Raw genomic sequence first — 14,559 nt, 5'->3', positions numbered from 1 at the left:
GATCAATGGTCAGTGCAAGCTGTTGGTGAGATTTATGTAAATTATGTATCAACGTATTATTGATTTAATGTATATTTTATTATATCTATCGTTTTAGATACGAATATTTTAATAACTCCAAATCCCGCATAACTTAAAAATGATTTCGTCTCGGTAGATACCAGAATCTAGTGGTCCATAATAAGATGCCAATACCGTGTGCCGTTGACCAGTCCATGGCAACTGTGTCACCAGTTGAAAGGTTAAACCGCTTCGCCACGCTGGATTAACTCCGTCTTCTCGCGAGCGCCCACGCTGCTTCTGCTACACATGTGGTCTCCTCTCGAGGTCAATGCGCAGACATGGAACGAATGATCGGCTCCTCAGCTGCCCTTTCCGATGTCGATGGTCCCTTACATTTATAGCCATCTGCTTGGCATCGACCGAAAGGAGACATGGCCATGGTGGTAGAGGCCTTCGTCTCCGGGCTCCTCAATGCGCTGGGAGACTTGGCCATGGAAGAGGCGGACGCTTTGCTGGGTGTCCCCGGAGAGATCCAGAGGCTGCAGCGCACGCTGCGGACGATACGGCACGTGCTCCGTGACGCCGAGAGGCGGCGGATCGAGGACGAGGCCATCGACGACTGGCTCAGGGAGCTCAAGGACGCCATGTACGACGCCGACGACATCCTCGACGAGTGCCGGGTCCAGGCCGAGAAGAAACCCACGGCGCGGGCGGGAGCTCGCAAGCGCCGCCGCTTTTCCTGGTTCTCCGGCTTCGGCCGGCAAGTGGAGCTCACCCATGAGATCGGTGTCAGAATCAGGGATCTCAACCGGAGGCTGGAGGAGATCTCCGCCAGGAGGACCGCGTTCGATCTCAGGGTGTACTCCGACCGGAAGCCGACTTCTCGAGTCAGTCGCAAGACTTCCCCTGTGCTGGAGTCCGACATCGTCGGCACGGGAATGGAGGAGGACGCCAGGGATCTGGTGGAGCTGCTGACCAAGGAGGACACGAGGAGTAACGTTCTCGTGCTCGCCGTTGTGGGGATAGGCGGCATCGGCAAGACGACGCTGGCTCAGAAGGTGTTCCATGACGACAGGACCAAGGCCAGCTTCCGAAGGAGCATGTGGGTCTGCGTGTCCCAGGAGTTCGTGGAAAGCGACGTCCTGAGAGACATAATCGCCGGCGCCGGCGGAAGCGACGGCGGAGCCAGGAGCAGGGCGCTGCTGGAGCCCGTGGTGGAGAGCCTCCTCCGAGGGAACAAGTTCTTGCTCGTGTTGGACGACGTCTGGAGCGAGTACATCTGGGAGGACTTGCTCCGGAATCCTCTGCAGGGCGGGGCGGCGGGAAGCAGGGTTCTTGTCACCACCAGAAACGAAGGCATCGCTAGGCGGATGAAGGCAGTCCACATCCACAGAATGAAGCTGCTGCCGCTGCACGACGGCTGGTCCCTCCTGTGCAAAAAGGTCGCTCACGGCGACGACGAGGAAAGGGACGCCCGGTCGATTGCGGACATAGGGTTGAAGATAGTGGAGAAGTGCGACGGGCTTCCCCTCGCCATCAAGACCATCGGAGGTGTACTCTGCACCAAGGGGCTCAGCAGAAGGGCATGGGAGCAGGTGCTCCGGAGCGCGGCGTGGTCGCAGACAGGGCTTCCCGAGGGCGTCAAGGGGGCGCTGTACCTGAGCTACGAGGACCTGCCGTCCCAGCTGAAGCAGTGCTTCCTCTACTGCGCCATGTTCCCGGAGGACTACATCCATCTCAGGCAATACCTCATCCAGTTCTGGATCGCAGAGGGGTTTGTGCAAGCAGCAGGAGACCTGACGCCGGAGGCAGCAGGGGAGGAGTACTACAGGGAGCTCGTCCGGAGAAGCCTACTGCAACCCCACCCCATGTATCACGACCAGTTCGGGTGCACCATGCACGACCTGCTCCGCTCGCTCGCGCATTTCTTGACGAGGGACGAGAGCTTGTTCGTGAAAGACGTGCAGCAAGGATGGAAGAGCGCCGCCTCGGCCAAGCTGCGTCGGGTCTCGGTCATAGCCCCGGGAACGCAGCGAATCCAGCCCATCCTCGACGCGATCAAGAAGCAAGAGTCGGTGAGGACGCTGTTGCTGGAGAGGACAAGCGTGAGTGAGATGGATGTGGATGATCACCTGAGGAAGTTGACGCGCTTGAGGGTGCTTCATCTTGCTGACACCAGGATTCTGGGGCTACCGCAACACATCGGAGAGCTGATACATTTGAGGTACTTGGATCTCTCCGACTGTCACATAAGGGAGCTTCCTGAGAGCATAGGGAATCTGGTAAACCTGCAGTATCTGATCCTTATCGATCACGGATAAGCAACCTCCCCAAGAGCGTGGTCAAACTGCACAACCTGAGGAGCCTCGACCTGGAATGCGTGCCGGTGGAGGGCTTCCCGTCCGGAATCGGGAGGCTGCAACATCTCAACGTGCTTCGAGGGCTGGTGGTGAACACAGGGAGAGCATGGTGCAGCTTGGAAGAGGTAAGCAACCTTCGGAGGCTTCGATGGCTGGCGATATCCAAGCTGGAGAGGGCATGGGCTGCTGCAGAGCCGGGAGAAGCAGCAGCGAAGGGGTTGAGGAATAACCAGGACCTGGAGTGGGTGGAGATGCACTGCTCACCTTGCCGAGCTGACACCGCGCCGCCGAGCTTCGGGTATGCGGAGGAGGAGATGGAGAGAATTGAGAGGGTGTTCGACACGGCTCTTCATCCGCCATCGTCGCTCGATAAGCTCGAGATCCAACATTTCTTCGGCCGCCGTTACCCTACCTGGTTGACGACTGCAAGCGTCGGGCTGCTCCTTGGTAATCTGAGGCGTCTGGTTCTCGTCGACTGCCGGCTCTGCCCATTGCTTCCGCCGCTGGGGAAGCTCCCCAACCTGGAGTTCCTTCGGATAAGAGGTGCATCTGCGGTTGTAGCCATTGGGTCAGAGTTCTTGGGGTGCGAAGCTGCTGGGGGGAAGCGTCCTTCTTCTTCGCCTGTGTCGTTTCCGAAGCTGACAGAGTTGTGGTTTGATGGGATGATAAACTGGGAAGAATGGCACTGGGGGGTGATCGGAGACGACGAGGTGGCGGTGGCCATGCCTCGCTTGAGCCACCTGCACCTTGTTGATTGTCCCAGGTTGAGAGATCTCCCAGAAGCCCTGAGCCGCCATGCCACAGCCTTAACCAGATTGCAGACTAAAGGTGTTGGTAGTCTGAAGTCGATCTGCGGCTTCTCTTCCATGAAAAGAATGCAAATACACGATGAATCAGGCCTGGAAAGTGTCTCTGATCTCCCTGCACTCGAGTTCTTGGAAGTATCCAACAATAAAATGAGTTATCTGCCGAAGTGGCTGGTGACAGGCCTAGCACAATTCACTGCCCTTCAGAGACTCGACATCGAGGGCAGCAGCCAATTGCTTCGTAGTTGTCTTCAGAATGGCGAGGAGTGGCCCAGGCTCAGCCATGTCCCAATAGTTTACATCCAGGATGACCAACACAAGTACATCTGCTACATCAAGAGTTCATCCACCGCCTACACCAACTTAAAGGAACACAGTGATGAATATGGCAAAATGGTCAATGAGGATCAGGAGCAGGGCATGGATGATAACCGTGGCAATGAAGCAGGAGAAGCAAGACTAGATTCCTTTCTGGTATATGACACCTTCTTGCCCCATCTTACTTCATTCCAGTTTCCTCTTTTCTTCTGTGATCTATGTTTGCTTCTTCACGACCATGCATCAAGTCTTACGTTCACCCTATCTATGCATCATGGCTCTGCCTCTTATGGCCAATAAAGATTTCGGCTAAACCTTTGTTTGTTTGTGAATTTTAACAGGCACCAATTCCTCAGGATCGGAGAGCAGCAAGAAAACCTCCATGGGCAAATTTGTGCCTATGCTCTGAATGAAGCTGTAGATAACCCTTTCGACCGTACAGATACCCCCAGATCGTTCGAACTCTCCCACTAAGTGATGCATGCACTCTGATGAGAGGGCAAATCTATGCTGTCACAATCAAAAAAGAAGAGAAAAGAAAAGTTTGTATTGACAATTTGAGTAGCTTGTTAAAGAGGATAGTGCTTGTTGGTACCAACTCCATCAGAATAACAAGTAGTTCAACATTCAAAGCCCTGTTTCTGCATGAAGATTTACAACAGATCATACAAAGGTAATTCTGTGAAGCTCTCATAATTGTAGTTCAGCATTCAATTATGTCAATATTTACCTATGAAGGTGTCAATGGCAATTGGTACCATTATGGAAAAACATCAAGGATTTGTGTCGTTCTCTATTTTGCAATATAAAGACAGTAAACCCTCATAAGATGCTCAGTATGTTACTCTATCTTCCATAACACTAACAACATTTTTAAGCATGAAGAGGAGACCCCAATGATTCATCAATTGCTCATTTGTAGAATTTTATTCCATTTAAAAGAGAAAACTTGTTTCTTCCCTTGTCAAAGTGGAAGTGGTATGCCCATCCATGCAACCCAGCCCAACAACTAATCTGAATCTTATGTCAAAATTTTAATGACCAGGCCAGCCACAAGATCACTAATCCTTAGATCATTTTGTTAGCTCATGTGTAATAAAAAAACATTTTCCATCAATCTAGAGTTTCATTCCAATATCTTGTGGTAACTTTAAATATTTTTTCTTTTGTTTCATGTTGTTAATAACACCCAAGAGAATTTAGATGCCCACAAATGAGGTGATTGCTACTCTCTTTGCTACACGTAATATGTTTGCAAGCGTTTGGTTGACTAGAAGTATACTACTTGAGGAGAAGATATTCCAATGCTTTAAGTAAATCATCTGAGATGCCCAATTAACTATGATATGCTGGCTGCCAAATTTGTTGGTCTCGCTCATCAAAAATTGCTTTTGATCATGTCATTGGTGTAGGAGGAGGCCCATCGGGCCCAGAATAGCCTAGAGTAATGTTCCAGACCCTATGGATACAAATCCTGCTACTCTATTAAACCCTTCTTATCTTCCCTAAAAAGGATTTAATTCGGGAGACGATCTCCTGGATAATGAAGTCATGTAATATTATTTACCCAGCTTTTGAAGCGCAGGAAAGATTTCATGTCAGATGGACTAGGATTGTGAAGGATCTACGTGTATTGATAATCTACTATCTAGATAATTTTGTTTCTCTACAGATTAATCTTATAGAGATTGAAGCAACAAGAAACATTAAAGAAGAAGAAACACAAGCAAGTTGACCAAGAAAACATATGCAAAAGGCAATAAAAAAAAAAATGAGAATCACAGGCAAAGAGTAGAAGTTCATAAACAGCATACCGTGGAATAATTAGGTAAGTGGACCTCAGAGGGACACATCTCAGATCAAATATTAGTGACCCCAGCTATCCTTTGACAGAATCAGATTCTTCAGTAGCTGCTCCAAATTATCCAGTGAACCCACCACCACCTAAGGACAAAAGCCGGACGACTCAATCTCAAACAAAAGGAGATCTGTCGTATCTTTTGAAATGGAAAGCATGAATTCGAGCGACCACCTTCAGTGTCCAAAGGGTATTGGAACAGATGCGATCCCAGTGCGTGAGTCAGATGAACCCCACCAGCCAAAATGGAGCAAGTGTGAGATTGCAGCAGCTAATCTTGACTGGGCCCATTGTAGTCATCACCCCAACTTTTTAGCACAATCCGACAAGAGAGAATGGACCTTTAAAGCAAGTTTAAAGATGACAAAAAAAAAAAAGAGTTAATGACAATGGATGATTAGCATTATATAAATTGCTTCGCACAACAATTTTACAGGTGCACTCTAACCAAGAATTCGCCTGTGAAAAGTCATTGCTGTTAACAGTAAAATTCCTTTTTAGGAGATCATACTATAACAGCAATCAATCATCAAATCTAAAAAGAAACTAGCAACTCATTAATACTACCAGGTCGGAAAAACACCCCTTTCAACAGAGAAACTACAAACAAATCACCTTAAGTTTTCTTCAAACCATAAAGCACAATAAGCGTCTACGTAGAATACCTTGCTATATTAGTGCTGATTACCATACACAACCAGACCAATGGAAAGGAACCTCGCTAATGGAAACTGGCAAGCATCCTATAAAGTATTCAAGCATCTATACCAGACAAAGCAATCCTGTATGATAAATCATGAGAGAAGGGCTTGCAGAGAATGAGACATTAGCAATGGAACTTAAGGACAAATTTCAATAGCACCATACATCAAGATCCTCATCATAGTAAGGGATAGCCTATGAAGTTTGAGAATGCTAACAAACAATGCATGAAAAAAGGAGGAAAAAAACTGCAAAAGAAGTAGTCAAAGAACTAACAAGCTCGTGATCATGAGCCACACGAGTCCCCTCCATATCTCAGACTCGCCTACAATCAAGACCATTCCAGCAACAGCCTAACAACTTATAAAAGCAACTAACAAGTAAATCACCACCATCTCCATATCTACAGCCTTCTTTTGAGGACCACAATCCATTTAACTTATGATAAATGGCCAGCTTCTGTTTTGATACCTCATGAGTTATCACACCAACTGAAAAAGGAAAGATCAGAAGTAGCACTGCAAACCACAAGCACCGTGGGATTCCTCAAGGTGCACAAGAATTTTCCATATTATTCAATGGCTTCACACAGATTACTATTTATTGACAAGGCTTGACTATATATACCAGCTCTTGTATCAGACTAGAGGATGCAGCAGAAAAATGTGAGAAGGGATGGTGCAATGAAGAGAATAGAGTTTGCTTGCCTACCGCTGCTTGACGATGGCTTTGCCTGAAGATGAAGAGAGTGGAATGCAGCCAAGGATGACTTGCCGGCATAAGCTGGAAGAAGAGTCTCTTCACATGCAAGTTGTCGGCAAGTTTGTCCTTGGCTACACTTGGCTCTCTTCTTCTCATGCAAAGCTCTTGCTTGATTAGGGCTGCTGTCGTTGGTGATCAATCATGTTGCAAACCACGGGAACCTAGGTGGCAAGTAACCAGGTTTGTATGACAATGGTAAGTACCTGAACTCAGGTAGGGAATTGATATTGCACCTTGTCTTCATTTTTAATGTAAACAACCAAGAACACAGTAATACCGGAAAGCTCAAGATTATTGTGAATACTCATGCATAAGTAACAATTTACAGGCTCCAGAAAAGATTTGTTGAGTATATTTATAATTATATCAACTTTCTACAGGCTACATAAGAAGGTGGAGTAGTGGGAAATAAAGCAAAAACTGTTGGTGATCACACATCCAAAGAGTCAGCACTATTTGCATGATAACAAGGAATTTTTCATACAGTAATATGTATGAAAAACTCGAGTAGAAAAAGAAAGTAAGTAGGGATTCAAGTTCTGGAGTCATCTTGCTAATTCAGGTTTACATGCTTACAAGTTCCATATAGCAGTCCATTCTAGGCCAGTCTGGTACTTTTCAAGTTTGAACACATTAATCTCCACTTAGATCTTCAAGATCTTTTCTGGAAATATATATGGCCCCTATGATTATGAAAGGGGACAATTTGTGGAACATAGAAGATAATTGCATTGACAATGTCTAGCTTTATCTATCAAAAACAAATGCAGGATACAAGGAAATGATTAATTGACACACTTCAGCATCAAGTTGCAATAACCTATTAGGAATTATAAGTATCTAACCGAGAATTTGCAAGAGTAACTGATTTGGACTATCAAAATCCTATACTTTTATTGACTATTGGATGTAAGGATGCAAAGGAACCAATCATATTAAGTTTTACTAATCATAGATTCAGATAGCAAGCATTTGTAATAACAAACTACACATTGCATGTATAACTTGTGATGCCTGATATGAACAACTGAATGTAACATCTTGAATGTTGCAACATCTACTAGCACACTAGAATATATACATTCAGGCAGTGTCTCTACCATACTGTGTGGTTTTTCAGTTCTTGTTTTGTTACCACCAACGGACTCAATTTATGATGACATCTTCAGAATTAATAACCCATCCAAAGCAATGCTAGAGAGAGCCTGACAGAATACTTTAGAAGTCAAAGCGCAATGCTAGAGAGAGCCTGACAGAATACTTTAAAGTCAAAGCACTCATTTATACCGAATGTTGACATGCTCATGAAGCACCTATGCAAATGTTAGTCATCACAATCCTCATTATCAAGTTGGGACCTTCATGAGTCATGATTCCATGAGGCACTCATGGTGTAAACTGTAAAGTACTTAAGGTAGGCAATTCATGATAAAACATAAATAAAGATGTCCTGAGAATGAGTACATATCTAACGTAGGTACATGTTATTGGGGAAACAAAAGCAATATAGTTAAATAACAATATCAAGAAATGTTCATGGTGACTATATTCTTTATTCAAAGCAACCCATACCACTATCAGTGGCATACATGTATCCTGATATTGGTCAGGTGACATTGCTCGTCGGTAGCACATTGCATAGTAAGCACATGCTACGACAAAAATCATGCATGGCCTGATGAATGGCCAGGCACCCCTCTGTTCTGCAAACAATATACCTATGATTTGCGACGATATGATAAGAATGGAACCACAAGATGGTTGAACACACATACCTCCATATCTATGTCTGATTTCTAAGTTTTCACTAACAGATAACAATGAATCAGTGATATTAGAAGGCCACATGATCCTTCATGCAATTAAACAGTTAACTTTAATCCATTCACAAGGCTTACATTAATCCAGACAACTTATGCCGACCTAGAGTGAAAGCTAGCTCAACACTTTAAACAAGAAATGTCAACTTGTAGGCATTTCCAATTTTTGACAAACACCCTGTAAATGACAATGTATCGTCAAATGATTATTGTTACAAGTAGTTTATGTTCATTCTATGAGCATTCCAAAACCGACCCGTTCTTTCGGCTTATAGTCATTCTGAATTAGGCATTTACATTTTGTGATTTTTGATTCAATAACCAAATCAGATTAGCCAATCCGATCTACTTGATAACTATGCTCCTAATTAAGCTTGATCTTCCAGTAAATCACATTGATAAAAAATAACCAGGACTGCGAAAACATTTCAACATCATGGTCAACCAGTCCTTGACTATACAAACTTGTTCTAACCATACAAATGAATCAGTGTGGAAAGATGTGGACCAAACATGCACATGCCTTTACATCAGCAGCTCACAGCTCGATAGATAAATCATTTTCATTGTTCAAGTTTGTAACACTGAGATAAGATCTGCCTAGAATATGGAGAAGATATTGCAACAGTAAACTAAATCAATTGCCATGCCCAATTAACTGGACTCACTGTTAAATTTGTTACACTTTCATCAAGGGGAGCTTTTGATCATGTCCTGGGTGTAGGAGGCTCAGAATGGCCTTGAGCAAATTTGACTTTTTGGATACAAATCCAAAGGAAAATCCTCCACTCTATCAAATCCTTCTTATCTTCTATCAGCACTCATGGTCTTGGGAGGGACATCTCCTTGATAATGAAGTCAAATGATTGAGTTATTTAACAGTTCATGTAGAATTATTTATCTAGCTTATGTAGTGTAGGAAAGATTTTGTGTCAGTTCCATAATGAATATCTAGGTGAAGGATCTATGTTTTTGATAATTGACTCTCTTGCTAATCTTATCCCTATACATTAACTCTTAGAGATTGAAGCAACAAAAAACATGAAAACAGAAAAAGAAATGCAAGCAAGATGGTTCACCACAAAAACATATGCCAAAAGACAAAATGAAACAATAATTAAAAAAATTTAAGTTGTGGGTAGGGAATATAAATTTATGAACCATGGAATAATTAGGTAGGTGGACCTCATGCGGACACGAGTTAGATCTAAATTAAATGACCCCCACTATCCTTTCACAGAATCAGATTCGTCACCAGAAAAGGCACATGTACTTCAAAACAATCCAGTGAACCTACCACCTCTGAACAAAGGTTCGATCATTCAATTTCAAACAAAAGGAGAAGATATGTCGTGCATCTTTTGAAATATGAAGCACACACTCCAGTGACCCCTTCAATGTCAAAAGGGTAATGAAATTAAACCCACCAGCCAAAATGGAGCAAATTTCAGATTGCGGCAGCTAATCTTGACTGGGCCAAGTGTAGTCATAACCCAAATTTTAAGCACAAACCGACAAAGCAAGAATGCACCATTAAAGCAAGTTCATGGATGACAAAAAGAAGTGTTAATGACAATGAATGATGAGCATCAAACAAATTGTTTTGCAAAACAACTTTAGAGATATAATCTTGCCAATAATTCACCTGATAGAAGTCAATGCTGTTAACAGTAGAACTCTTTTCTCAGTTATCATATTGTATCAGCAGGAAATCATCATATCTAAAAGAAGCAACTCAATAATCCTACTCTTCCAGCTCTGGAAGAAAACCTTTTAACAGTCCTATATACAAATCACATTAGATTTTTTTTCAACCAAAGAAAGACAAAGGACACGACTTATGCTAAGCCCAAGTACAGTTACGATCAACAGCGGTACATTGATACCAATGCTAATTATTCTGAATAGCCAGACCTATGGAAGAGAAATCAGTAATGAAAATTGGAAAGGACAGCATTATAATATCCTAGCATCTATTTCAGACTAAGCAATTGTGAATAACAATTCCAGAGAGAATGGCTAACACAGAATGATACGTTGACAATGGAGCTTAAGAACATATCTCAATAACACCACACAGAAGAGACTTCAACATCATGACCTTATCATAATCAGAGCTAGCCTATGTGGTTTGAGAATACTAACAATACTTGAAAAAAGGAGCAGAAAAGCAAAAGAAGTAGACAAACACTCTTTTAAATAATGAGTGTTTTCTTTTTTTAATATATTTACATGGGCAAGACAGGTCTCAATCTTTGGATCATCCTCCAGATCTCGCACTTGCCTACAATCAAAACCATTTTCTCCAACAGCCTAATACTTAGAAAAGCAACCGAGCAGTGAATCACCACCACCTCCAAATCTACAACCTTCTTTGTAGGAACACAATCCCTTAAATTATGGTAAATGGCCCAGTTCTGTATTGATACCTCACCATCATCATACCAACTATAGAAGGAAAGATACAAAGTGGCACTACAAACCTTGTGGGCCATGGAATTCCTCAAGATGTAAAACAAATTTCCACCTTATTTAATGCCTTTACACAAATTACTATCTAGTGGACAGCCCTCGCCTATATATACCAGCTCTTGTATCAGACCAGAAGATGCAGAAGAAAATATGCAAGATGGGGTGGTGCAATGAAGAGAATGGAGTTGCTTACCCGCTGCTGCTTTAACATCAGGAAGAATAGTTCAGAGTTTCTTGACGAGTGCTTTGCCTGAAGATGCAGAGAGTCGAATGCAGCCAAGGATGACTTGCCGGTGCATGCTGGAAGAAGAGTGCCTTCACTGCAAGTTGTTGGCAAGTTTGTCCTTGGCTACACTTGGCTCTCTGCTTCTCATGCAAAGCTTTTGCTTGATTAGAATTTCTGTTGGTGGTGATCATTCATGTTGTAAAGAATAGAGTTGCTTACCTGCTGCCACTTTAACATCAGGAATAAAAGTTGAGTTTTTTGACAAGGGCTTTGCCTGAAGATTCAGAGAGTCAAATGCAGCCAAAGATGACTTGCCGAAGAAGAGTGCCTTCACTGCAAGTTGTCGGCAAGTTTGTCCTTGGCTACACTTGGCTCTCTGCTTCTCATGCAAAGTTCTTGCTTGATTAGAATTGCTGTTGGTGGTGATCATTCATGGTACAAATGCTGGAACCAAAGGGGCAAATAACCTGGTTGATATGACAGTGGTAAATACCTAAATCTTAGGCAAGTTAACCATGCTGTACGTTATCTTCACTTTTAAAGGCAAATAACCAAGAACACGAATACTTGAAACATCAAGATTTTCTACAAATACTCGTGTAGCAATCATAATGTACAGGCCCCATAAAAGATTTGTTGTATACATTTATAATTATTTCAACTTTCTTCAGGCTAGAAGAAGGTGGTGTAGTGGAAAACAAAACAAAATCTGTCAGTGAACAACTTATTCAGGGACTCTGCACCATTGACTGAATAATAGTAAGGGATTTTAGATACAAAAATAAGTATGAAAAACTCCAGATAGAAAAAGAAAACAAGTTTGGATTCAAGTCCTATAGTCTTCTTGCTATTCACATGCTCACAAGTTCCATATTGCTGTCCATTTTAGGTCAGTTCATCTCCACTTGGCTATTCAAGTCTTTTCTAGAATATATAAGGTCCCCATGATGGCTTTGATAAGAGACAATTCATGGGAAATCAAATATGATTACATCAGCATTGTATCATATGTTGGTTTTATCAGTCAAAATCATATGCAAGATGCAAGGAAATAATCACAACACTGGTCAGCATCAAGTTGCAATAATATATTAGGAAATAGAAGCATCTACCTAAGAACTCTAATGAGTAGCTGATATCAACTATTAAAATCCTAACGATGTATTGACTATGACAAGAATCAAAATAAAATCTGGATGTAAAGGAACATGTTGCAACTTCTGCTATCACATTATCACATATTTATTTCAACAAATTCTCTAGCATACTGCCTGAGGACTTCAGAAGTTAAAGAATCCAATGACACATATAGTGGACATGCTCATGAAGTCAATAAGCACAAAGTCAATCATCATACTCGCCAGTACAAAGTTAACACATTGGTCCCATCCAAACATTGCTCTTGATGTAGTTGCATTAGGCTCTCATGGTATAAGTACTAATGGCAGGGAATTTGTGATCAAATCCAAATAAAGATGACTCTAGAAATGAATGCTTATTTAATATAGGTACATGTTACTGGAAACAGAAAGCAATTTAACGGATCAACAATATCAAGGACCATTCACGTTGACCGTGTCAGTGGCATACATGTATATTCAGGTGACCATGCATGTCAGTGGAGCATGGCATAGTAAGCACATGCTATGACAAGAATCATTCATCTGACCTTGTGGCTTGTGCATGAGCTGACTAGAGTAGGTTCCCATCTACACTGAAAGCAACAAACCCATGACAATTACACAATATGATTGAGAATTAAACCACAAGATGGTTCAACATACATATGTCAGTTTCATGTTGCTGGCGTTAAAAAATAAACCCATTCTAGGGAGATTTTTCCTAAGGAAGAATTTCAGGATCCTTCTTGCCCCTCTACTCTTTGATGGTCAGAACTATTAATCACATTATTTTCCTGTGCTCTGTAGCTTCCTCCTTTAGGAACCCCTGACATGCTCTTTGGAGCTCAGTCCTTGCTTTTTGGGGGGACACTAAGGAGAAAGCTTTCCTCCCAGATGAAGATGCTTATAGATTTCCTCATGATGGGCTAGCTGAAGGAAAGAATTAAGGGACTCTTCAACTGGGCTTTTGATTACCATTTGACATTGTTCATTGCACTTGCACAACATTCTGGTTCATAGACTTCAGTTATGTGATATTTGATTTTGAAGATTTCTTGGCTCTCAGCTTTCAAGAGTTTTGTAATATTTTCCCTTTCTTCTCTTGTTTCCTTTCCCATTTTAATACTCTTTATTTCTCAGACTTATTTCGTTGCTTAATGTGATAAAATTGTGGATTTATTGTATTTACCTTCAAAATACTATATTTGGTACAAATGTCTTTCTAATATGCAACCTTCTTGAAGATAGCTAACAATAAATGTACTTGCTGATGATCATAACCCATATTCACCTGTACATCCAGTGTCATACACAAGGAGGAACCGCAGACACTAACAGTTCCACGACCATTTAGCATTCACAGGCCTATGGATGACATCGGGACCAGCATCAGCTTATAGAACGGAAGCCATCCTTTCCAGGAAAGCACATGTCCCAATTATGAGTCCATGTTCTCTCCTTTCCTGAGGCAACTTGCTAGATTGACCCATTTTGAGGATGAAAATCTAGAAGCTTAGTTTCAATTTACTGGTCGAATCTACTTGAGTCTAAATTCGCATGCTTGGCTGTTCTAAACATAAAGGCTTGTCTTGGATCTATGGAAACATAAAGTACCAATTCTCACATACTAACTAACCTATATGCAAATATCGGTTCGAATAAAACCCTACCAGCTTCTTGGCAACACATTAATGAAGTCAAACTAAGTTCCTCAGATTACTAGAATCTGCACATATTCACATCGCTAGAATTGGATGCCGAGGAGTACAAAGCTCAGATTCAACCTTCGCATGTGTATTAAAACATTGGATATTGAAGAAAAGCGTTGAATCTTCATTGACAAGATAACAAAATACGATGGAAGGGGCTTTTGCCGATACCCGAGTTCGGATCGAGACGAAACCCCAGCGGAGTCGTCGCATCCCTCTCCGTCTTTGGCCTCCGGACGGAGCTGAAACTGAGGGAAGCGCGCGATTATAGAGGAAAGCGAGTGGCTCTATTCCCCCTCCGTTTAAAGGTTTTTGAAGGGGTGAGGAAGAAATTTGAGTTGGCGCTTCTCGGACAGCGGATGATGCCCGCGTAATAAACCTAACTGGTTTAATCGGGCTAAT

The 14,559-nt window shown here is 42.7% G+C and overlaps 1 long non-coding RNA gene and 1 pseudogene across 1 annotated transcript; one reads left to right on the top strand and one right to left on the bottom strand.

Annotated features, from left to right (window-relative positions):
* Positions 1-111: 111 nt before the first annotated feature.
* LOC135623520 (disease resistance protein RGA2-like) lies at positions 112-4,173 on the top strand (annotated as a pseudogene).
* On the bottom strand, positions 3,860-14,457 carry LOC135623521 (uncharacterized). Its single transcript, XR_010491423.1, has 4 exons — positions 14,329-14,457; positions 5,520-5,686; positions 5,302-5,431; positions 3,860-3,997 (listed from the first exon to the last, which is right to left on the bottom strand). It is a non-coding gene; the product is annotated as an uncharacterized LOC135623521 (long non-coding RNA).
* Positions 14,458-14,559: the final 102 nt, after the last annotated feature.

The sequence above is a fragment of the Musa acuminata genome, chromosome BXJ2-9 (assembly GCF_036884655.1).
Source record: "Musa acuminata AAA Group cultivar baxijiao chromosome BXJ2-9, Cavendish_Baxijiao_AAA, whole genome shotgun sequence".
Lineage (NCBI taxonomy): Eukaryota > Viridiplantae > Streptophyta > Magnoliopsida > Zingiberales > Musaceae > Musa > Musa acuminata.
Note: the sequence above shows the minus strand (reverse complement) of the source record. Positions and strands in the feature narration are given on the sequence as shown.